The sequence below is a fragment of the Pleurodeles waltl genome, chromosome 11 (assembly GCF_031143425.1).
Source record: "Pleurodeles waltl isolate 20211129_DDA chromosome 11, aPleWal1.hap1.20221129, whole genome shotgun sequence".
In the NCBI taxonomy this organism is placed as follows: domain Eukaryota; kingdom Metazoa; phylum Chordata; class Amphibia; order Caudata; family Salamandridae; genus Pleurodeles; species Pleurodeles waltl.
The window spans coordinates 930,144,945-930,167,940 of NC_090450.1; the positions used below are offsets into that span (position 1 = coordinate 930,144,945).

The window sequence follows — 22,996 nt, forward strand, 5'->3', positions numbered from 1 at the left end:
TTCAACCAATAACACAGCTTTAACCCCTTCGCTGCCAGGCCTTTTCCCCCTCCTGTGCCGGGCCTTTTTTTGCCTATTTGGGGCAGTTCGCGCTTAGGCCCTCATAACTTTTTGTCCACATAAGCTAACCAAGCCAAATTTGCGTCCTTTTTTTCCAACATCCTAGGGATTCTAGAGGTACCCAGACTTTGTGGGTTCCCTTGAAGGAGGCCAAGAAATTGGCCAAAATACAGTGAAAATTTCGTTTTTTTCAAAAAAATTGGAAAAAGTGGCTGCAGAAGAAGGCTTGTGGTTTTTCCCCTGAAAATGGCATCAACAAAGGGTTTGCGGTGCTAAACTCAGCAGCTTCCCAGCTTTCAGGAACAGGCAGACTTGAATCAGAAAACCCAATTTTTCAACACAATTTTGGCATTTTACTGGGGCATACCCCATTTGTGCAATTTTTTGTGCTTTCAGCCTCCTTCCAGTCAGTGACAGGAATGGTCATGAAACCAATGCTGGATCCCAGAAACCTAAACATTTCTGAAAAGTAGACAAAATTCTGAATTCAGCAAGGGGTCATTTGTGTAGATCCTACAAGGGTTTCCTACAGAAAATAACAGCTGAAAAAGAAAAATATTGAAATTGAGGTGAAAAAACCATCAATTTTTCTCTACGTTTTACTCTGTAACTTTTCCCTGCAATGTCAGATTATCGAAAGCAATATACCGTTACGTCTGCTGGACTCCTCTGGTTGCGGGGATATATAGGGCTTGTAGGTTCATCAAGAACCCGAGGAACCCAGAGCCAATAAATGAGCTGCACCCTGCAGTGCGTTTTCATTCTATACCGGGTATACAGCAATTCATTTGCTGAAATATAAGGAGTAAAAAATTGCTATCAAGAAAACCTTTGCATTTCCAGAAAGGGCACAAGATAAGGTGTTGAGGAGCAGTGGTTATTTGCACATCTCTGAATTCCGGGGTGACCATAGTAGCACGGGAATTTCTCAAATAGATGTCTTTTTTACACACACTCCTATATTTGGAAGGAAAAAATGTAGAGAAAGACAAGGGGCAATAGTACTTGTTTTGCTAATCTATGTTCCCCCAAGTCTCCCGATAAAAATGGTACCTCACTTGTGTGGGTAGGCCTAGCACCCGCGACAGGATATGCCCCAAAACACAACGTGGACACATCACAGAAAACAGAGCTGTTTTTAGCAAAGTGACTACCTGTAGATTTTGGCCTCTAGCTCAGCCGCCACCTAGGGAAACCTACCAAACCTGTGCATTTCTGAAAACTAGAGACCTAGGGGAATCCAAGGAGGGGTGACTTGTGTGGCTCGGACCAGGTTCTGTTACCCAGAATCCTTTGCAAACCTCAAAATTTGGCTAAAAAAACACATGTTCCTCACATTTCTGTGGCAGAAAGTTCTGGAATCTGAGAGGAGCCACAAATTTCCTTCCACCCAGCGTTCCCCCACGTCTCCCGATAAAAATGATACCTCACTTGTGTGGGTAGGCCTAGCACCCGCGACAGGATATGCCCCAAAACACAACGTGGACACATCACAGAAAACAGAGCTGTTTTTAGCAAAGTGACTACCTGTAGATTTTGGCCTCTAGCTCAGCCGCCACCTAGGGAAACCTACCAAACCTGTGCATTTCTGAAAACTAGAGACCTAGGGGAATCCAAGGAGGGGTGACTTGTGTGGCTCGGACCAGGTTCTGTTACCCAGAATCCTTTGCAAACCTCAAAATTTGGCTAAAAAAACACATGTTCCTCACATTTCTGTGGCAGAAAGTTCTGGAATCTGAGAGGAGCCACAAATTTCCTTCCACCCAGCGTTCCCCCACGTCTCCCGATAAAAATGATACCTCACTTGTGTGGGTAGGCCTAGCGCCCGCGACAGGATATACCCCAAAACACAACGTGGACATATCACAGAAAACAGAGCTGTTTTTAGCAAAGTGACTACCTGTAGATTTTGGCCTCTAGCTCAGCCGCCACCTCGGGGAAACCTACCAAACCTGTGCATTTCTGAAAACTAGAGACCTAGGGGAATCCAAGGAGGGGTGACTTGTGTGGCTCGGACCAGGTTCTGTTACCCAGAATCCTTTGCAAACCTCAAAATTTGGCTAAAAAAACACATGTTCCTCACATTTCTGTGGCAGAAAGTTCTGGAATCTGAGAGGAGCCACAAATTTCCTTCCACCCAGCGTTCCCCCACGTCTCCCGATAAAAATGATACCTCACTTGTGTGGGTAGGCCTAGCACCCGCGACAGGATATGCCCCAAAACACAACGTGGACACATCACAGAAAACAGAGCTGTTTTTAGCAAAGTGACTACCTGTAGATTTTGGCCTCTAGCTCAGCCGCCACCTAGGGAAACCTACCAAACCTGTGCATTTCTGAAAACTAGAGACCTAGGGGAATCCAAGGAGGGGTGACTTGTGTCGCTCGGACCAGGTTCTGTTACCCAGAATCCTTTGCAAACCTCAAAATTTGGCTAAAAAAACACATGTTCCTCACATTTCTGTGGCAGAAAGTTCTGGAATCTGAGAGGAGCCACAAATTTCCTTCCACCCAGCGTTTCCCCACGTCTCCCGATAAAAATGATACCTCACTTGTGTGGGTAGGCCTAGCGCCCGCGACAGGATATGCCCCAAAACACAACGTGGACATATCACAGAAAACAGAGCTGTTTTTAGCAAAGTGACTACCTGTAGATTTTGGCCTCTAGCTCAGCCGCCACCTAGGGAAACCTACCAAACCTGTGCATTTCTGAAAACTAGAGACCTAGGGGAATCCAAGGAGGGGTGACTTGCGGGGCTCGGACCAGGTTCTGTTACCCAGAATCCTTTGCAAACCTCAAAATTTGGCTAAAAAAACACATGTTCCTCACATTTCTGTGGCAGAAAGTTCTGGAATCTGAGAGGAGCCACAAATTTCCTTCCACCCAGCGTTCCCCCACGTCTCCCGATAAAAATGATACCTCACTTGTGTGGGTAGGCCTAGCGCCCGCGACAGGATATGCCCCAAAACACAACGTGGACATATCACAGAAAACAGCTGTTTTTAGCAAAGTGACTACCTGTAGATTTTGGCCTCTAGCTCAGCCGCCACCTAGGGAAACCTACCAAACCTGTGCATTTCTGAAAACTAGAGACCTAGGGGAATCCAAGGAGGGGTGACTTGCGGGGCTCGGACCAGGTTCTGTTACCCAGAATCCTTTGCAAACCTCAAAATTTGGCTAAAAAAACACATGTTCCTCACATTTCTGTGGCAGAAAGTTCTGGAATCTGAGAGGAGCCACAAATTTCCTTCCACCCAGCGTTCCCCCACGTCTCCCGATAAAAATGATACCTCACTTGTGTGGGTAGGCCTAGCGCCCGCGACAGGATATGCCCCAAAACACAACGTGGACATATCACAGAAAACAGAGCTGTTTTTAGCAAAGTGACTACCTGTAGATTTTGGCCTCTAGCTCAGCCGGCACATAGGGAAACCTACCAAACCTGTAAATTTCTGAAAACTAGAGACCTAGGGGAATCCAAGGAGGGGTGACTTGTGTGGCTCGGACCAGGTTCTGTTACCCAGAATCCTTTGCAAACCTCAAAATTTGGCTAAAAAAACACATGTTCCTCACATTTCTGTGGCAGAAAGTTCTGGAATCTGAGAGGAGCCACAAATTTCCTTCCACCCAGCGTTCCCCCACGTCTCCCGATATAAATGATACCTCACTTGTGTGGGTAGGCCTAGCGCCCGCGACAGGATATGCCCCAAAACACAACGTGGACACATCACAGAAAACAGAGCTGTTTTTAGCAAAGTGACTACCTGGAGATTTTGGCCTCTAGCTCAGCCGCCACCTAGGGAAACCTACCAAACCTGTACATTTCTGAAAACTAGAGACCTAGGGGAATCCAAGGAGGGGTGACTTGTGTGGCTCGGACCAGGTTCTGTTACCCAGAATCCTTTGCAAACCTCAAAATTTGGCTAAAAAAACACATGTCCCTCACATTTCTGTGGCAGAAAGTTCTGGAATCTGAGAGGAGCTACAAATTTCCTTCCACCCAGCGTTCCCCCAAGTCTCCCGATAAAAATGATACCTCACTTGCGTGGGTAGGCCTAGCGCCGGCGACAGGAAACACCCCAAAGCGCAACGTGGACACATCCTAAATTTTGGAAAAAAACAGAGGTGTTTTTTGCAAAGTGCCTACCTGTAGATTTTGGCCTCTAGCTCAGCCGGCACCTAGGGAAACCTACCAAACCTGTGCATTTCTGAAAACTAGAGACCTAGGGGAATCCAAGGAGGGGTGACTTGCGGGGCTCGGACCAGGTTCTGTTACCCAGAATCCTTTGCAAACCTCAAAATTTGGCTAAAAATACACATGTTACTCACATTTCTGTGGCAGAAAGTTCTGGAATCTGAGAGGAGCCACAAATTTCCTTCCACCCAGCGTTCCCCCAAGTCTCCCGATAAAAATGATACCTCACTTGCGTGGGTAGGCCTAGCGCCGGCGACAGGAAACACCCCAAAGCGCAACGTGGACACATCCTAAATTTTGGAAAAAAACAGAGGTGTTTTTTGCGAAGTGCCTACCTGTAGATTTTGGCCTCTAGCTCAGCCGGCACCAGGGAAACCTACCAAACCTGTGCATTTCTGAAAACTAGAGACCTAGGGGAATCCAAGGAGGGGTGACTTGCTGGGCTCGGACCAGGTTCTGTTACCCAGAATCCTTTGCAAACCTCAAAATTTGGCTAAAAATACACATGTTACTCACATTTCTGTGGCAGAAAGTTCTGGAATCTGAGAGGAGCCACAAATTTCCTTCTACCCAGCGTTCCCCCAAGTCTCCCGATAAAAATGATACCTCACTTGTGTGGGTAGGACTAGCGCCCACGAAAGGAAAGGGCCCAAAACACAACGTGGACACATCACATTTTTTTATAAAAAGCAGTGCCTACCTGTGGATTTTGGCCTGTAGCTCAGCCGACACCTGAGGAAACCTAGCAAACCAGTGCATTTTTGAAAACTAGAAACCCAGGGGAATCCAAGATGGGGTGACTTGCGGGGCTCTGACCAGGTTATGTTACCCAGAATCCTTTGCAAACATCAAAATTTGGCCCAAAAAACACTTTTTCCTCTCATTTCGGTGACAGAAAGTTCTGGAATCTGAGAGGAGCCACAAATTTCCTTCCACCCAGCGTTCCCCTAAGTCTCTCGATAAAATGGTACATCACTTCTGTGGGTAGGCCTAGCGCCCACAAAAGGAAATGGCCCAAAACACAACGTGGACACAACATATTTTTTCACAGAAAACAGAGGTGTTTTTTGCAAGGGTGCCCTACCTGTGGTGTTTGGCCTGTAGCTCAGCCGGCCCCAGGGGGGGGGGGGGGGGGGGGCAGAAATGCCCTAAATAAATTTGCCCCCCCAACCCCCCACCCTCCCCCGCCGGGAGCGACCCTTGCCTACGGGGTCGCCTCCCCCTGCGTGACATTGGCACCAAAAAACAAATCCCCGGTGCCTAGTGGTTTCTGCCCCCCTTGGGGCAGGTTGACCTAAACTCAGCCAATCTGCCCCCCAAGGGGGGCAGAAATGGCCTAAATACAATTTGTCCCCCAGGGGAGCGACTTTTGCCTGATGGGTCGCTCCCCATCTCTAAAAAAAAAAAAAAAAAAAAAAAGAAAAAAAAGAAAAAATTCCCCTGCGCCTAGAGGTTTCTGCCCCCCCGGGGGCAGTTCGGCCTAATAATAGGCCGATCTGTCCCCCGGGGGGGCAGAAATGGCCTAAAATAAATTTGCCCCCCCAACCCCCACCACCCCCCCGGGAGCGACCCTTGCCTACAGGGTCGCTCCCCCTGCGTGACATGGCGCCAAAAAACAAATCCCCGGTGCCTAGTGGTTTCTGCCCCCTTGGGGGCCAGATTGACCTAAAATTAGCCAATCTGCCCCCAGGGGGGCAGAAATGGTCTAAATACAATTTGCCCCCCCAGGGGAGCGACCCTTGCCTGATGGGTCGCTCCCCATCTCTAAAAAAGAAAAAAAAAAAAAAAAAAAAACACAAAAAAATAATTGCCCTGGTGCCTAGAGTGTTCTGCCCCCCCCCCCCCAGGGGCAGTTCGGCCTAATAATAGGCCGATCTTTCCCCGGGGGGGCAGAAATGGCCTAAAATAAATTTGCCCCCCCCAACCCCCACCCCCCCCCCCCTCCCGGGAGCGACCCTTGCCTACGGGGTCGCTCCCCCCTGCGTTGACATTGGCGCCAAAAAACAAATCCCGGTGCCTAGTGGTTTCTGCCCCCTTGGGGGCAGATTGACCTAAAATTAGCCAATCTGCCCCCAGGGGGGCAGAAATGGTCTAAATACAATTTGCCCCCACAGGGGAGCGAACCCTTGCCTGATGGGTCGCTCCCATCTCTAAAAAAAAGAAACAACAAAAAAAAAAAAAACACAAAAAAAAAATTGCCTGGTGCCTAGAGTGTTCTGCCCCCCCCCCCCGGGGGCAGTTCGGCCCTAATAATAGGCCGATCTGTCCCCCGGGGGGGCAGAAATGGCCTAAAATAAATTTGCCCCCCCAACCCCCATCCCCCCCCCGGGAGCGACCCTTGCCTACGGGGTCGCTCCCCCTGCGTGACATTGGCGCCAAAAAACAAATCCCCGGTGCCTAGTGGTTTCTGCCCCCCTTGGGGGCAGATTGACCTAAAATTGGCCAATCTGCCCCCAGGGGGGCAGAAATGGTCTAAATACAATTTGCCCCCCCAGGGGAGCGACCCTTGCCTGATGGGTCGCTCCCCATCTCTAAAAAAAGAAACAACAAAAAAAAACACACAAAAAAAAAATTGCCCTGGTGCCTAGAGTGTTTCTGCCCCCCCCCCCCGGGGGGCAGTTCGGCCTAATAATAGGCCGATCTGTCCCCCGGGGGGGCAGAAATGGCCTAAAATAATTTGCCCCCCCAACCCCATCCCCCCCCCCGGGAGCGACCCTTGCCTACGGGGTCGCTCCCCCTGCGTGACATTGGCGCCAAAAAACAAATCCCCGGTGCCTAGTGGTTTCTGCCCCCTTGGGGGCAGATTGACCTAAAATTGGCCAATCTGCCCCCAGGGGGGCAGAAATGGTCTAAATACAATTTGCCCCCCCAGGGGAGAGACCCTTGCCTGATGGGTCGCTCCCCATCTCTAAAAAAAGAAACAACAAAAAAAAAACACACAAAAAAAAAATTGCCCTGGTGCCTAGAGTGTTCTGCCCCCCCCCCCCGGGGGGCAGTTCGGCCTAATAATAGGCCGATCTGTCCCCCCGGGGGGGGCAGAAATGGCCTAAAAATAAATTTGCCCCCCCCAAACCCCCCCCCCCCCCCCGGGAGCGACCCTTTGCCTACGGGGTCGCTCCCCCCTGCGTGACATTGGCGCTAAAAAAACAAATCCCCGGTGCCTAGTGGTTTCTGCCCCCTTGGGGGCAGATTGACCTAAAATTGGCCAATCTGCCCCCAGGGGGGGCAGAAATGGTCTAAATACAATTTGCCCCCCCAGGGGAGCGACCCTTGCCTGATGGGTCGCTCCCCATCTCTAAAAAAAGAAACAACAAAAAAAAAACACAAAAAAAAAATTGCCCTGGCGCCTAGAGTGTTCTGCCCCCCCCCCCCCCCGGGGGCAGTTCGGCCTAATAATAGGCCGATCTGTCCCCCGGGGGGGCAGAAATGGCCTAAAATAAATTTGCCCCCCCAACCTCCACACCCCCCGGGAGCGACACTTGCCTACGGGGTCGCTCCCCCTGCTGACATTGGCGCCAAAAAACAAATCCCCGGTGCCTAGTGGTTTCTGCCCCCTAGGGGGGCAGATTGACCTAAAATTGGCCAATCTGCCCCCAGGGGGGCAGAAATGGTCTAAATACAATTTGCCCCCCCAGGGGAGCGACCCTTGCCTGATGGGTCGCTCCCCATCTCTAAAAAAAGAAACAACAAAAAAAAAAAACAAAAAAAAAAAAATTGCCCTGGCGCCTAGAGTGTTCTGCCCCCCCCCCGGGGGCAGTTCGGCCTAAAAATAGGCCGATCTGTCCCCCAGGGGGGCAGAAATGGCCTAAAATAAATTTGCCCCCCCCAACCCCCCCCCCGGGAGCGACCCTTGCCTACGGGGTCGCTCCCCCTGCGTGACATTGGCGCCAAAAAACAAATCCCCGGTGCCTTGTGGTTTCTGCCCCCTTGGGGGCAGATTGACCTAAAATTGGCCAATCTGCCCCCAGGGGGGCAGAAATGGTCTAAATACAATTTTGCCCCCCCCAGGGGAGCGACCCTTGCCTGATGGGTCGCTCCCCATCTCTAAAAAAAGAAACAAAAAAAAAAAAAACACAAAAAAAAAATTGCCCTGGCGCCTAGAGTGTTCTGCCCCCCCCCCGGGGGCAGTTCGGCCTAATAATAGGCCGATCTGTCCCCCGGGGGGGCAGAAATGGCCTAAAATAAATTTGCCCCCCACCCCCCCTCGGGAGCGACCCTTGCCTACGGGGTCGCTCCCCCTGCGTGACATTGGCGCCAAAAAACAAATCCCCGGTGCCTAGTGGTTTCTGCCCCCTTGGGGGCAGATTGACCTAAAATCGGCCAATCTGCACCCAGGGGGGCAGAAATGGTCTAAATACAATTTGCCCCCCCAGGGGAGTGACCCTTGCCTGATGGGTCGCTCCCCATCTCTAAAAAAAAAAAAAAGAACAAAAAAAAAAAACACAAAAAAAAAATGTGCCCTGGCGCCTAGAGGTTTCTTCCCCCCCTGGGGGGCAGATCGGCCTAATAATAGGCCGATCTGCCCCCAGGGGGGGCAGAAAAGGCCTTCCCCAAAAAATTGCCCCCCCTGGGAGCGACCCTTGCCAAAGGGGGTCGCTTTGTTGCGTGACATTCGCGCGCAAAAACAAACTCCCTGGTGTCTAATGGTTTCTGCCCCCCTTGGGGGCAGATTGGCCTTATCAAAATAGGCCAATCTGCCCCCAAGGGGGGGCAGAAATGGCCTAAATATATATTGCCCCGTAGGGGAGCGACCCTTGCCTAAGGGATCCGCTCCCCACCTAAAAAAAAAGAATTCATCACAAAAAAAAAAAAAAAGAAAAAAAAATGGTCCCTGGTGCCTAGAGGTTTCTGCCCCCCCTGGGGGCAGATCGGCCTAATAATAGGCCAATCTGCCCCCAGGGGGGGCAGAAAAGGCCTTCCTAAAAATATGCCCCCCTGGGAGTGACCCTTGCCCAAGGGGTCGCTCCCTTTTGCCAATTTCAAGAAAAAAAAAAAAAATCCCTGGTGTCTAGTGGGGTTTCAAAAGCCGGATTGCAAGCAATCCGGCTTTTGAAACCTGTGAGAGACTTCAAAGGGAAGGAAATACATTTCCTTCCCTTTGAAGCCTCTCGGGGCCTCCCCCATGGGATTGAAAAAGAAATGCAAAAGCATTTCTTTTTCAATCGCGCTGGAAGCTCTGCTTCCAGCGCGATGGGGGAGACCCTGTGACTAATCAGCGCGCGCTGACGTCACAGGGGGGGTTGGGGGAGTCGGAGGGGAAGGGCTTCCCCTTCCATCCCTGACTTGGGGGGGTGGGGGGGAACCCCACAGAGGGAGCGAGAGCGCTCCCTCTGGGCTCTGTGCACAGGACGTAATGGTTACGTCCTGGGCACAGCAGCACTGTGCCTCAGGACGTAACCATTACGTCCTGGGCACAGAAGGGGTTAAATACCTAAGTTATCTTCTGTTTTTGCCTCTCACTGCCCACCCCCTAGCACTTATGCAGCAACTGGAAGGTTCTTGAGGTGCAAATGTGACAGAGAGTCTACCCTGTGATGCCCTCAGTTATCAGTGGGTTTGTGAGGTCACTTCTGCAATCAGTGGTATTTTGATGAATGGGCATCTATGATGTGTGCTTAAATAATCCCAATACTGCATCATGAGACAGTTCAGCATCATACACGACTACTAACTGCTGTTCCTAGGTGGGACATACATATCTGGCAATATGAGGAGAGGATTGCTAGCTGGCAATAGGAGGAGAGGATTGTTAAATTTGGTTGTTGCTGAATGTAAGCAGACTAGGATATCTATACACTGCAATCAATTCTAGACTGAAAACGATACAAATGTTACAACGGTATACAAATACAAAATCCTTGTTGTGTCAAATAAAGTATGTAACACATTTTTTACTGAGTTCGTAGCATTTAGTAATTTACTCAACTCAACCTTGTGTTCAGTGTGTACCAAGATGAACAAAAAAGCAATTTGAGAGCGGGAAACAAAACTCACAGCGCCAGAGTTCAGAAAATAAAAGACTAGGTAATGCTCGATGTCAGTGCCTTGTCGATCTCGATCAAGGTCAAGAGACCAGACTCATTCTCCATCAAGAGGTTGATCGAAGGATGGTCCTATGCCAAAGTCAAGTAAGTGAAGGAAGAGTCACAAGAAGCATAAGAAATAGAAGCATGGATCTTCCACATTGCACCATTCGCATAGTTCCCACCATTCGGAGTCACATTGAAGTTGTTGTCCAGCAAGGGATCCTTCTTCAAGGGAGAATCCTTTGACGACTTTTCTTTTTTTACTTTCTTCGGATAAAGTAGCGATGCCAGATCAGATCCAACATCTTAAGAAATCTATGGACTCAATCTTTGATGTGAATCCGGATCTCGGTTCTCAGTGCCAACTGTACCTCTTGTGTCAAGTGTGAGACTGATGGCGTAGGGGTTAATGTTTGCGGCTCTGTCATTGGCACCACATTTGGCACAACAGGTTCCTCGTGTGAGGATGCATGTGATGCTGGGATTCGCAACACGGACGGCAATAGCTGATCCAATTGTTTTGTCTTTAGTTATGATGTATGCCAGGTCAGAACTTGACCTGTCAAGAGGCAAGTGTCTGCTTGATGCTCTTCTATAGGATTTCCAAGATGCTAGTGGTCTTGAGACTTGTCCTGATGTGGGTTAATCATTCCCTGCATCAGTTAAGGCTACTGAGAAGGCATCATCCTTTGTCACAGTAATTTTCAGAGCAGCAGAAACTCTAGATTTCGTTTTACCTACACAGGAGGTTAAAAATTACTTTACTGACTGAAATTTTAGACCCATCAAGAACTTCACAGGAGCCTTTACTTCCATTTAATGAGGCTTTGACAAATGTTTTGATGGGTGCTTGGGCTAGCCTGGATCTTGCCCTCCAATAAAAACACAGAAAGCAAGGAGACACCGGCCAGCCTAAGGAGATACAGATTTTCTCCATCACCATCCAACTCCAGAGAGTTTAATAGTGCAGACTTCTACAAGTCATACTAATCCTAATACATTTCCATTGACACCCTCTGATAGGACGTCTAAGCAGATGGAATCATATGGAAAGAAGATTGTTTCTTCAACACTTTGGCTTTTTGTTCTTTCTTTATTACTGGCTGTTGGGCAGATATTCTCACGCTGTGTGGGATAAAGTTGCTGTGGGATAGTGGAATGGGTCCCAGTTCCAGTTCACTCAGTGCTGCTTCATCAGTCCTGCTCCTGTCTTCTCCTTGCTTTTCCCCCGTTTATTGTGTGCCTCCTCTTTGTTTTCCCTCATAGTCACTGATTTTTTCTTTGGTTTTCCCCTGTTTTTTGAATGCCTTCTTGCATTTTCCTAGTTTTCACTGCTTTCTCCTTACTTTTCCACTGTTTTTGGGGGGGCTTCTTCTTGCTTTTCCCTCATTCTCACTGCTTTCTCCTTGCTTTTTCCCCTGTTTTTTGAGTGCTTTCTCTTTGCTTTTCCCTTGTTTTCACTGCTGTCTCTTTTTATATGCCTTCTCCTTGCTTTTCCTTCGTTTTCACTGCTTTCATGTGGCTTTTTCCCCCATTTTGTTGTGCCTTCAACTTGCTTTTCCCTCGTTTCTCACTGCTTTTGCCTTGCTTTTCCCTTGTTTTCATGCTTTCTCCTTGCTTTTGCCTTGTTTTTGTGTGCCTTCTTCTTGCTTTTGCCTCTTTTTCACTGCATTCTCCTTGCTTTGTCACTCATTGCCACGGTATGCCATCTGTTATTTCACACATCCTCTGTAGCCCGCCCACCTCCTCCCAACACCCATCCCTCCTTTCAGAATCTACTAAATGGAGGCCACAGCGCTTCCCCATTGAGCAGGTATCAGGCATAGTTAACCCCATGCTGCTGCTGCATCGCTTTTGCTCCTGTGTCCTCCTTGCTTTCCCCCCCATTTTTAAAGTACCTTCTTCACTGCTTTCTCCCTGCTTTTCTCCCATTTTTTGAGTGCCTTTTTCCTGCTTTTTCCCTCATTTTTAGTGTGCTTTTCCCGTGTTTCCACTGCTTTCTCCTTTCTTTTTTACTCGTTTTTTGTGCAGCCTCCCCCCCACAACTCTGGACCATCATCTCACTTCCAGAATTCCAAAGGACCCTCAAGACCTGGCTGTTCGATTGAGCCTCTGGAGCCTGCCGGTGCCCGGATACCCTGTTATGTGATTAGGCGCACTTTACAAATCCCGATTGAGTGATTGAGTGATTGATTGATTGACGTATTTTCAGCAATACCAGTTGGTTGTGGTTTGGTTTTGGAAGGGCAAGGTACTGCAAATTCTTACATAAAATCTTATCTAAATACCACAGGTTGTTTGGGTAGAGCCTTTGGGAACCAATGTCTTAAGAAGACAAACTTGGGTCTGATACACTGTTTTTTTCCACATATGTCCAAAACTCCTTGATGCATATGCCATTTGATGGCTTATCCATCAAGGAGGGAAATTATTTAGGGTTATTTAGGTAAAAAGCAGACACCCACTAGAAATACTTATGGATAGCAAAGTGTGGGAAGCTGGCTCTGTATATACTATATCAAAATGAGATATAGGCCCTCATTCTGACCTTGGCGGGCGGCAGAGGCCGCCCGCCAAAGTCCCGCCGTCAGATTACCGTTCCGCGGTCGAAAGACCGCGGCGGTAATTCTGACTTTCCCGCTGGGCTGGCGGGCGGTCGCCTTCAGACCGCCCGCCAGCCCAGCGGGAAAGAGGCTTCCACGATGAAGCCGGCTCGGAATCGAGCCGGCGGAGTGGAAGCTGTGCGACAGGTGCAGTTGCACCCGTCGCGTATTTCACTGTCTGCGCAGCAGACAGTGAAATACATGTAGGGGCCCTCTTACGGGGGCCCCGCGACCCCCCCTACCGCCATCCGGATCCCGGCGGTCCGACCGCCGGGATCTGGATGGCGGTAGGGGGGGACGGAATCCCCGCGGCGGTGCAGCAAGCTGCGCCGCCGCGGAGGATTCAATGGGGCGGCGGTACACTGGCGGGACCCCGCCAGTGGTGCCGGTCCGACCGCGGCTTTACCGCCGCGGTCGGAATACCCATTGGAGCACCGCCGGCCTGTCGGCGGTGCTCCCGCGGTCCTCCGCCCTGGCGGTCAAAGACCGCCAGGGTCAGAATGACCACCATAGTGTGTACAGAGTCCAGGGGTTCCCCAGAGGCTTAATGGAGGCAAAAGTAGATAATACTAATGCTGTTTTTTGTGGTAGTGTGGTCGAGCAGTTAGGCTTATCAGAGGGCAGTGCACAGCATTTGTTGTACACACACAGACAATAGAAGAAGCACACACTAAATGACTTAACTCCAGGGCAATGGTTTTTATATAGCAAAAATATATTTTTTTAATTTATTTTAGAACCACAAGATTCAGGTTGCAGTACTTAAATCAATTTGGATTTCACACATTAATCAACAGTACTTTGAAATCGATAAGTTATACAGTTTTTGAAATATTGACAATAATCTGTTTTAAAAATGGGGACACTGCAATTTTCAGAAACAGTTCCTGGGGGCAAGAAAAGTTAGATTGATTTACAGATAAGTACAACACTTACAGTTCAAGTCTCTGGGGGTTTAGGAAGCCCACAGGTTGGGGTTCAAGTTAACCCCAAAACCCCACCACTAGCAACACGGGGCCGGCCGGGTGCAATGGTCAAAGTGTAGGCAAAATTAACATGGGCTCCTATGGAGGGTGGGGGGCACTCGGTTTCAAATCTGCAGGCAGGTAAGTTCCCACGACTTCAGGGGCAGACCTGGGGAGTTTAGAGGAGCACTGGGGGAGCCACAAGTAGGCACCGAACATACACCGTCAGCGGCACTGGGGCTGCCGGCTGCAGGGTGCAAACAAGATGTCTGGTCACCAATGATTCTCTATGAGGGGACCAGTTGTCGTCTTCCTTCTTCTCTGCTGGGGGTTTCAGCTAAGCAGTCCTCCTTCTTGTCAGGTCGCCAGGAATCTGATGACTTGGGTTCAGGGAAGCCCGTAAATCCTAGATTTAAGGGTGTTTTAAGGGTCAGAGAGTAGTAGAAAACGGCTACTGTCCCTGAAGGTGCCTACATCCTCCTTGTGCCCACTCCCTTTGGGGTGGTGGGCACAGATCTAATCCTCTTGGTCCCTGTCCTCTAAACTAAGATGGAGGATTTTGCAGGGAAGGGGTCACTTCAGCTCTGGACACCTTAGGGGTGGTCACTCCTCCCTGTTTTCCCTATTTTTCCCACCAGACTTGCCGCCAAAGGTATTGCTTTTTGGGGTGGGTGGGCGGGCACTAGCTGGAATGTCCTAGGGGAACTGTAACCCTGTTCAGGTTGCAGGAATCTGATTTCCTGGGTTCTTGGGTGCCCCTAAATACTAAATAAAGGGGTTTGTTTAGGTCTGGGGGGCAGTAGCCAATGGCTACTGTCCTGGAGGGTCCTCTGACCTGCTTTTGGTCTAGAGCTCGCCCCCCACGTCCGCAGCACCACCTTGCTGTCTCGTGTCCCTGACCCCCCGCCCACGCTGCTGCTAGCGTGTTCGAGGCCCTCCTCCACCCGCAGGCATCCTCCTGCGCCTCATCCCTGGTGTCTAGTGGGCTTCAGGTAAGCTTCGCTAGACTTGTGTGCATTGTGCCGTTTTTCGCCGTATTTTTTAACTGTATTCTGTTTTCTGCGCCTTGCTTCCTAGCGCTTCTGCCCCCATTTGTGCCTTTTTAAATAGCTGTATCCCGCTTGTGTTGCGCCGTTTACTGTATTTCTGTCTGTATTTTGTGATTGCTTGTGCCTTTTTTTTCACTTTCTGTGCCTTCTCTGCTGGTTTTCGCCCCTTGGGCGCTCCCCCTTGCCGTTTTCCCCTGCTGCTGCATCCCTGCGGCCCCACCCCCCTCGCGCCCCCATTCGCCGCTCCCTCCCGCCTCCCAGCTGCTCCTCCCCCCTCCCTTCTTAATGGCTGGCGCTGCGCGTCCGCGCCGCTGGCGCGCCAGAGGCAGGCCCGTCTGCACCCGTCCGTGCCTGGACCGCGCCCAGCGCCACCCCCCCTGGTCCCCGCACCACCAGACTTCGCTACTCGGCCAGCGAACTCCTCGCCCTCAACCCTGGCTCCTCCACAGCCTGCTTCCAGGCCACGCCGAAGCACACCAAAGGACCCTTCTCCTGCCGCGCCTGCAACTTCACCTGCAACAGAACAAGGAAGCCTACAACAACCAACTCCAACCACCTCCACTGCATTCTCCTCAACACACGCTCCGCACGAAAGCACGCCATCGAGCTCTGGGACCTGCTCGACACCACCGCCCCAGACGTAGCCTTCCTGGCCGAAACCTGGTGGAACGACTCCTCAGCCCCTGACATCGCCATAGCCATCCCTGACGGCTACAAGATCACCAGAAGAGATTGCCCCAACGGAATCGGAGGAGGAATAGCCATCGCCCACAAATCCACCCTCCAAATCCACACCCACACGGACGACACCCTGAAGACAGCCGAACACCTGCACTTCTGGATCCACACTGACCCCAACACCACCCCCAGGACCCCGAGCCCCCTTCAGCGACACAATCGCCGACATCACGAGCACCCACGCCCTCGCTTCTACGGACTACATCCTCCTTGGAGACCTCAACTTCCACCTGGAGAACAACAACGACGCCAACACCGCATCATTGACCGACAACCTCTCAAACCTCGGACTCAGTCAACTGGTCAACACACCCACCCACATCGCCGGCCACACGCTCGATCCTATCTTCTCCGCAAGCAACCACGTCACCTTCAGCCACACCACCGAACTCCACTGGACCGACCACCACTGCGTCCACTTCACATTCAAGAAACACACCGAACACCACTACCTCCTCACCGCCGCTGGAGCAAAGTCACCGAAGACCAACTGACCAGCACCCTCGCCCAGAACCCACCTACCGACCTCACCGACCCTGACACCGCCGCCATCAACCTCCGACGGTGGATCCACGACTGCGCCAACACCTTCGCACCACTCAAGAGACCCACCGTCAACCAAGAAAAGAAAAAAGCCACCTGGTTCACAGACGAACTCATCACCTCCAAACGCACCTGCCATAAACTAAAGAAGAAATGGCTCCTCGAACGCACACCTACCAACCTGACGACCCACAAGGAAGCCACCCGCAAGCACCACCAAATAATCCGACTCGCCAAACGCTCCCATTTCACAGTACGCCTAAACAACAACGCACACGACAGCAAAGAACTCTTCTGCATGTGAAAGAGCTCTCCAACCCCAGCGCCAACGTCACCGACATCCCACCTTCCCAAGAACTCTGCGACGCCCTGCCCACCTTCTTCCATCAGAAGATCACCGACATCCACAACAGCCTCAACACCATGCCTCCGCCAGACCCCACCCCCGACAACTCCTCCAGCGCCAACCGCCTTGCCACCTGGACCCACGTAGACGACGCCGAAACCTGCAAGATCATGAACTCCATTCACTCAGGATCCCCCTCAGACCCATGCCCACACCACGTTTACAAGAAAGCCGACTCTACCATCGCACCCCAACTACGAAAGGTCATCAACTTATCCTTCGATACCGCGACCTATCCGGACAGCTGGAAGCACGCCGAAATCCACGCCCTCCTCAAGAAACCCAAGGCAGACCCCAACGACCTCAAAAACTTCCGCCCGATCTCCCTCCTCCCCTTCCCGGCGAACGTCATCGAGAAGATCGTCAACGCGCAGATCACCCACCACCTCGAGGACAACTCCATCCTGGACCCCTCCCAGTCCGGCTTCAGACGCAACCACAGCACCGAGACTGCTCTCCTCGCCGCCACAGATGACATCAGACAACAAATGGACAACGGCGAAACATCTGCCCTCATCCTCCTGGACCTCTCCGCAGCCTTCGACACAGTTTGCCACCGCACCCTACTTACACGCCTCCACAAAGCCGGAATACAAGACAAAGCCCTCAACTGGATCTCCTCTTTTCTCTCCGGCAGAACCCAGAGAGTCCGACTCGCACCCTTCCGCTCTGAAGCCACCAACATCATCTGCGGCGTACCCCAAGGCTCCTCTCTAAGCCCGATGCTGTTCAACGTCTACATGGCCCCCCTCGCACAACTGGCCCGCCAGCACAACCTCAACATCTTCTCCTACGCCGACGACACACAGCTCATCCTCTCCCTCACTAAAGACCCACTCACCGCCAAAGCCAACCTCCACGAAGGACTGAATTCCGTTGCCGAATGGATGACAAACAGCCGCCTGAAGCTGAACTCCGAAAAGACGGAAGTCCTCATCCTCGGACGCACCCACTCGGCTTGGGACGACTCCTGGTGGCCCACCGCACTGGGACCCGCTCCTAAGCCAGACAACCACGCACGCAACCTCGGCTTCATCCTCGACTCCGCCCTCACCATGTCCAAGCAGGTCAACGCAGTTTCCTCCTCCTGCTACAACACCCTCTGCATGCTCCGTAGAGTCTACAAATGGATCCCGACGGAAACCAGAAAAACAGTGACCCAAGCCCTCGTCAGCAGTAGACTAGACTACGGCAACGCACTCTACACAGGCATCCCAGCAAAGGACATCCGACGACTTCAACGCATCCAAAACGCCTCCGCCCGACTGATCCTCGACGTACCCCGCCGATGCCACATCTCCCACCACCTGAAAGACCTCCACTGGCTCCCTTGGACAAGAGGATCACCTTCAAGCTCCTCACCCACGCTCACAAGGCACTCTACAACGCCGGACCCGCCTACCTGAACAACAGAATCAACTTCTACGCCCCCTCCCGCCAACTCCGCTCTGCCAACCTCTCCCTCGCCATCGTTCCCAGCTTTCAACGCAAGACCTCCGGCGGCAGATACTTCTCCTACCTCGCCGCCAAGACACCCTCCCCACCCCCCTGCGGCAGACCCAAGACCTTCTCACCTTCAGGAGTCTCCTCAAGACCTGGCTCTTCGACCAATAGCAGCTCCCCCACCCCCCTCCCCCCCCCCTCAGCGCCTTGAAACCCTAACGGGTACATAGCGCGCTTTATACATTTTATGATTGATTGGAGGGTGGCTACACCCTCTTTGTGCCTCCTTCCTGAGGGGAGGGGGGCACATCACTAATCCTATTGGGGGAATCCTCATATCTCAGGATGGAGGATTTCTCAAGGCAGGGGTCACCTCAGCTCAGGACACCTTAGGGGCTGTCCTGACTGGCGGGTGACTCCTCCTTGTTCTTCTCATTATCTCCTCCAGCCTTGCTGCCAAAAGTGGGGGCAGTGGCCGGAGGGGAGGACATCTCCACTAGCTGGGATGCCCTAGGGTGCTGTAACAATAGGCATGAGCCTTTGAGGCTCACCGGCAGGTGTTACAGTTCCTGTTGGAGGGAGGTGTGAAGCACCTCCACCCAGGACAGGCTTTGTTTCTGACCACAGAGTGCACAAAGGCTCTCCCCCCATGTGGTCAGAAACTTGTCTGAAAGTAGCAGGCTGGCACAGACCGATCAGTCCTACACTAGCAGTTTGGCTAACATACAGGAGCATCTCTGAGATGGCCCCTGTGTGCATTTTTTAATAAATCCCACACTGGCATCAGTGAGGGTTTATTGTGCTGATAGGTTTGATATCAAACTTCCCAGTATTCAGTGAAGCCATTATCGAGCTGTTGAGTTCGTACTGACAATCTCCCAGACCATATACTCAATATGGCTACACTGCACTTACAATGTCTAAGAATGGACTTAGACACTGTAGGGGCATATTGCTCATGCAGCTACGCCCCCACCTGTGGTATAGTGCACCCTGCCTTAGGGCTTTAAAGCCTGCTTGAGGGTTGACTTACCTATGCCACAGGCAGTGGTTTGTAGGCATGGCACCCTGAGAGGAATGTCATGTGGACTTTGTCTTTTTCCCCCCACCAGCACACACAGGCTGCATAGGCAGTGTACATATGCTTGGTGCGGGGTCCCCAGGGTGGCATAATACATGCTACAGCCCTTGGGAACCTTCCCTGGCCACAGGGCCCTTAGTACCATTGGTACCTTTTACAAGTGACTTAACTGTGTGCCAGGGTTGTGCCAGTTGTGGAAACAAAGGTACCGTTTTTGGGAAAGAACACTGGTGCTGTGGCCTGGTTAGCAGGATCCCAGCAAACTTTTAATCAAAGTTGGCATCGGTACTAGACAAAAAGTGGGGGATGGAGGGGGGAGGCATGCCAACAGTGGCGCTTTCCTACACTACGGACTTGACTGTCTAGACAGTAATGGCTGGCAAACATGTGCAAAGATGCCCATGTTGCTGCCTGGCAGATGTCCAGGACCAGGAATGGGCCTGCAAGCCCTCGGGAGACTGCTTCTCAGCCAGTCTTAGCAAGTCTCTCTCAGATGATCAAGTGACTTACCTTCAGTAACTCCTTATCTGGTAGAGACTATGGTAGTCATTATGAACACTGGTTGTCTGGACCGCCATATAATGTTCATGGCGAGACCGCCACAAATGGAACTCCGCTACCGCCGTCAGGCAGCCTAGCAATGGCGGAGTTCCTTATCCGAAAGGGCAGCGCTGCAAGCAGCGCTGACTGCTAGATAATGAACCTGTTTTCCCACAGCCTTTCCCTGGCAGTTTAGCCCACCAGGGAAAGACTGGTGGAATGGGGGCCCCTGCACTGTCCATGCACTTGGCATGGGCAGTGCAGGGGACCCCGTGCACAGCCCCGTCGCGCATGTCACTGCCCGATTTATGGGCAGTGATATGCGCGATAGGTGCTACTGCACCCGCCACACTGCTACATTGCTGACAGCAATATACAGGCCCTGCATACTGTTTCCGCCCACTGACCCAACGGAATGTTGTTTATTGGGCCGGCGGGGTCTTCAACGTGCTGGCGGTCGTTGTTTCGACCACCAGCACCGAACTCAGCAGGATTTCCCACCGAGTTCGTAATGAGGGCCTATATCTAGCTGCAGATTCCTTACACCCATCCATGCCTCCCGATTTGCGGACAGATTTCTTGGGTCAGGGTAATTCCTTTTCAGAGACCTAAATTTGACACACAATTGTCATTTTGCTTCATGGCTCTGCACTCCAGGCATGGAAAGTCGTGAAGTGACGTCCCCTCGCCTGGGTGACAACTACATAGGTGACCGCGACATCACATCCTGTGCCATCGATGTCGACGACTCCACATGGAACTCAACAGGGGTTTTGCTCAAGCAAAAGTTTCCGGATCCAGCCTGACACCAGGGAAATACAAAGGTAAGGAATCTGCAGCTAGATATAATCTCTACCAGATAGTGCACAACCAAAGGTAAGTAACTTATTCCTGTGGTAACTTGACACAATTGTCCTAGTGTCATGGCTAACGTTATACTGATGCTTTCAATGTCTTTATGACTTTTATTACTGTCATCCTTTCCACAGTTCTTATGGGGTGAGCAAGCTTGGGTTCTGATCCCATTAAAGGTGCAAATAGTTTTATATTCAAATTGTTGGTTGGCTTATGACACAGATTTGTCATACTAACATGAATAATTTTATTTCCATGCTTTTAATATCTTATGATTTTATTTACCTGTGGTTCCTTACACAGGTTTCAATGTTGTAGAGTATGTTATTGCTCACCTACATTAATATGAATGTCCGTTCCTTTTCTCTTGTTCCAGCCCAGTTTTGTTCTAGTTAAAGACTTTTAGTGGTTTCAGTTCGCAGACCCTCCTCTGGGCTATCTGATTCTAAATTAAGGAATCTGCAGCTAGATGTTTGTGTCAGATAAACAAGTTACTTTCCTTCGGTAACGCATTATCTGGTAGAGACAGTATATAGCCATTGATTCCTTAATGATCCTCCCTGCTCTGAGAACTGAGTCTTCTCTTGTCTCAGAGATTTCATTATGTAAACTGACATCCTGAATTCAGTGTCTGTTTGACACAAGGGTGTTTTTTTTTTTTGGCACACTGTTTTCAATAGGCATTTTCTATGTGTGCCTCCATTTTTTGCGCATGGAACATAGTCACGCAAGAAACTGACGTTGGCACATTGATGAGGGCGTTATATGGACTCCGTCAATACGGTGGACGACGTTGATACGTTGATACAGTGTCACGCAATGCCCTCTTCTGACGCGCAGACGTGCTATGGGAACAATTTCAGGATCCAGTCTCACGCCTGGGGAGGATTCTAAAATAAGCAATCTGTGACTAGATCCTGTCTCTACCAGATAATGGGTTACCAAACGTAAGTAACTTGTTCTTTAGGGTGCATTAATTCTGTTATTACAGTCTGTTCAGAAGCGTCTCTATTCCCAGCTTTCACTATATTGTAGCCCAAAATGTTTATTCAGTATAGGTTTTTTTTCTGGGACACTTAGGGGCAACATACACAAAGCCACCAGTTACCAGATAGGTTTCCTAACAAAAATCCAGAACTATTGGCTTTTTTTTGCATAACCGTAAGAAAACTGTTTCCAAGTCCATTTTATGCCCACACTTCTATACTTATGAGTAAAGTGAAGGCACTTATCTTTTACTGCAGATTCATATTGCATCTGGGAGGACATGTCTGCTGTTATACCAGATAGTGTGCTTCCTTCCTACCAGTTTATGCAGTTTTTGCATTTGTAAACAATTTTAGTGAGACTGACTAGTTAAAAAAGATTGGATTAAGGGTGCGAGATGCAAAGCTCTATCTATATAGTGTGTGCATTTTCCTTTAGTGGTAGTACTGGCTTTGGCCATTACAAATTTATGAATGCCTTTTTAGTAGCATGATTGAACATTTTTAATTCTGCACCTTCAAATCATAATCTAAGGCTCACTCACTGTTTTATTGAAATATAACTTGTATTAAATATTAACTCTCAGAGAATACTCAGTTCTGATGGGTACATCTACCCGTGGATTCCTCATCTTTTGAATACCCCAATATTCCAGCATTCAATGGGAATTTTTTCTGTCTAGCTCTCAACGTCGATAAGGACGTCATAATAGCACGGCTCCACAAGTGACTCCACCTGATGTCATCGGAGCCTTAAGAAGTCCTTGCCGGTGTGCTGACGTCAGTTCCTTTTTTTCGTGCCTTCGATGCATAACGGTTTTTCCTACCTCTCTGTTTTGGTTACACTGTTTTGAGGGATTCAAGGTTTTGTTGTGTCAATAGGTGACAATGTCTCCACCTAAGAAGTCAGATTGCAAACTTTGTCGAGAATGCAGAGGCAGGTGTTTTTACGGATCTGCATGAAGATTGTTTATGATGCCTTAACTCTGGCAGATCCCGACCTCGGGCGGATTCACTGTCTCATCAAGACCTCCTGAACAGGAGCAGGAATATCCTACTTTCCCATCTCCTGGCACAGATCTGACGAACTTCTTAAATGCTATGTATAGCATTTTCAACAGGATGATGACTACCTCTGGAGCGCCGACTGGTCCCACAGGTTCGTTGTCCTTCTCCTTTGGCATTTCCCGGTGCTGCAAAGGCAGGCTCCATTTCTACCCTTTATGCCGACAGCCCAGTACCCCTGGCCTTCGGCGGCGCAGAGGACGGTGACTCCTTTGCCACCTGACTCTCGGCAGGAATCTCCGTAGGAAACATCGGTGCTAGCAGTTCCGGGACCGACATCAGAAAGGTCACAACCAACATTGTGTCACTCAACTCCAGCTCGAATGGATTCTTCATCTAGGATACCAGCGCTGACACCGGCTTCACTGGTGCCTGTATATTCTCTTCTGATGCAGCTATTGGAGTTTAGGTTGAGGTCTCGTAGGGAGGTTTTGAGGCTTC

General features: G+C 50.4%; 1 protein-coding gene across 1 annotated transcript in view; it reads left to right on the forward strand.

Moving 5' to 3' along the window:
• Positions 1 to 22,996, forward strand: part of DNAH10 (dynein axonemal heavy chain 10) — a 1,282,131-nt gene that overhangs the window by 1,138,313 nt on the left and 120,822 nt on the right. The window lies entirely within an intron of this gene.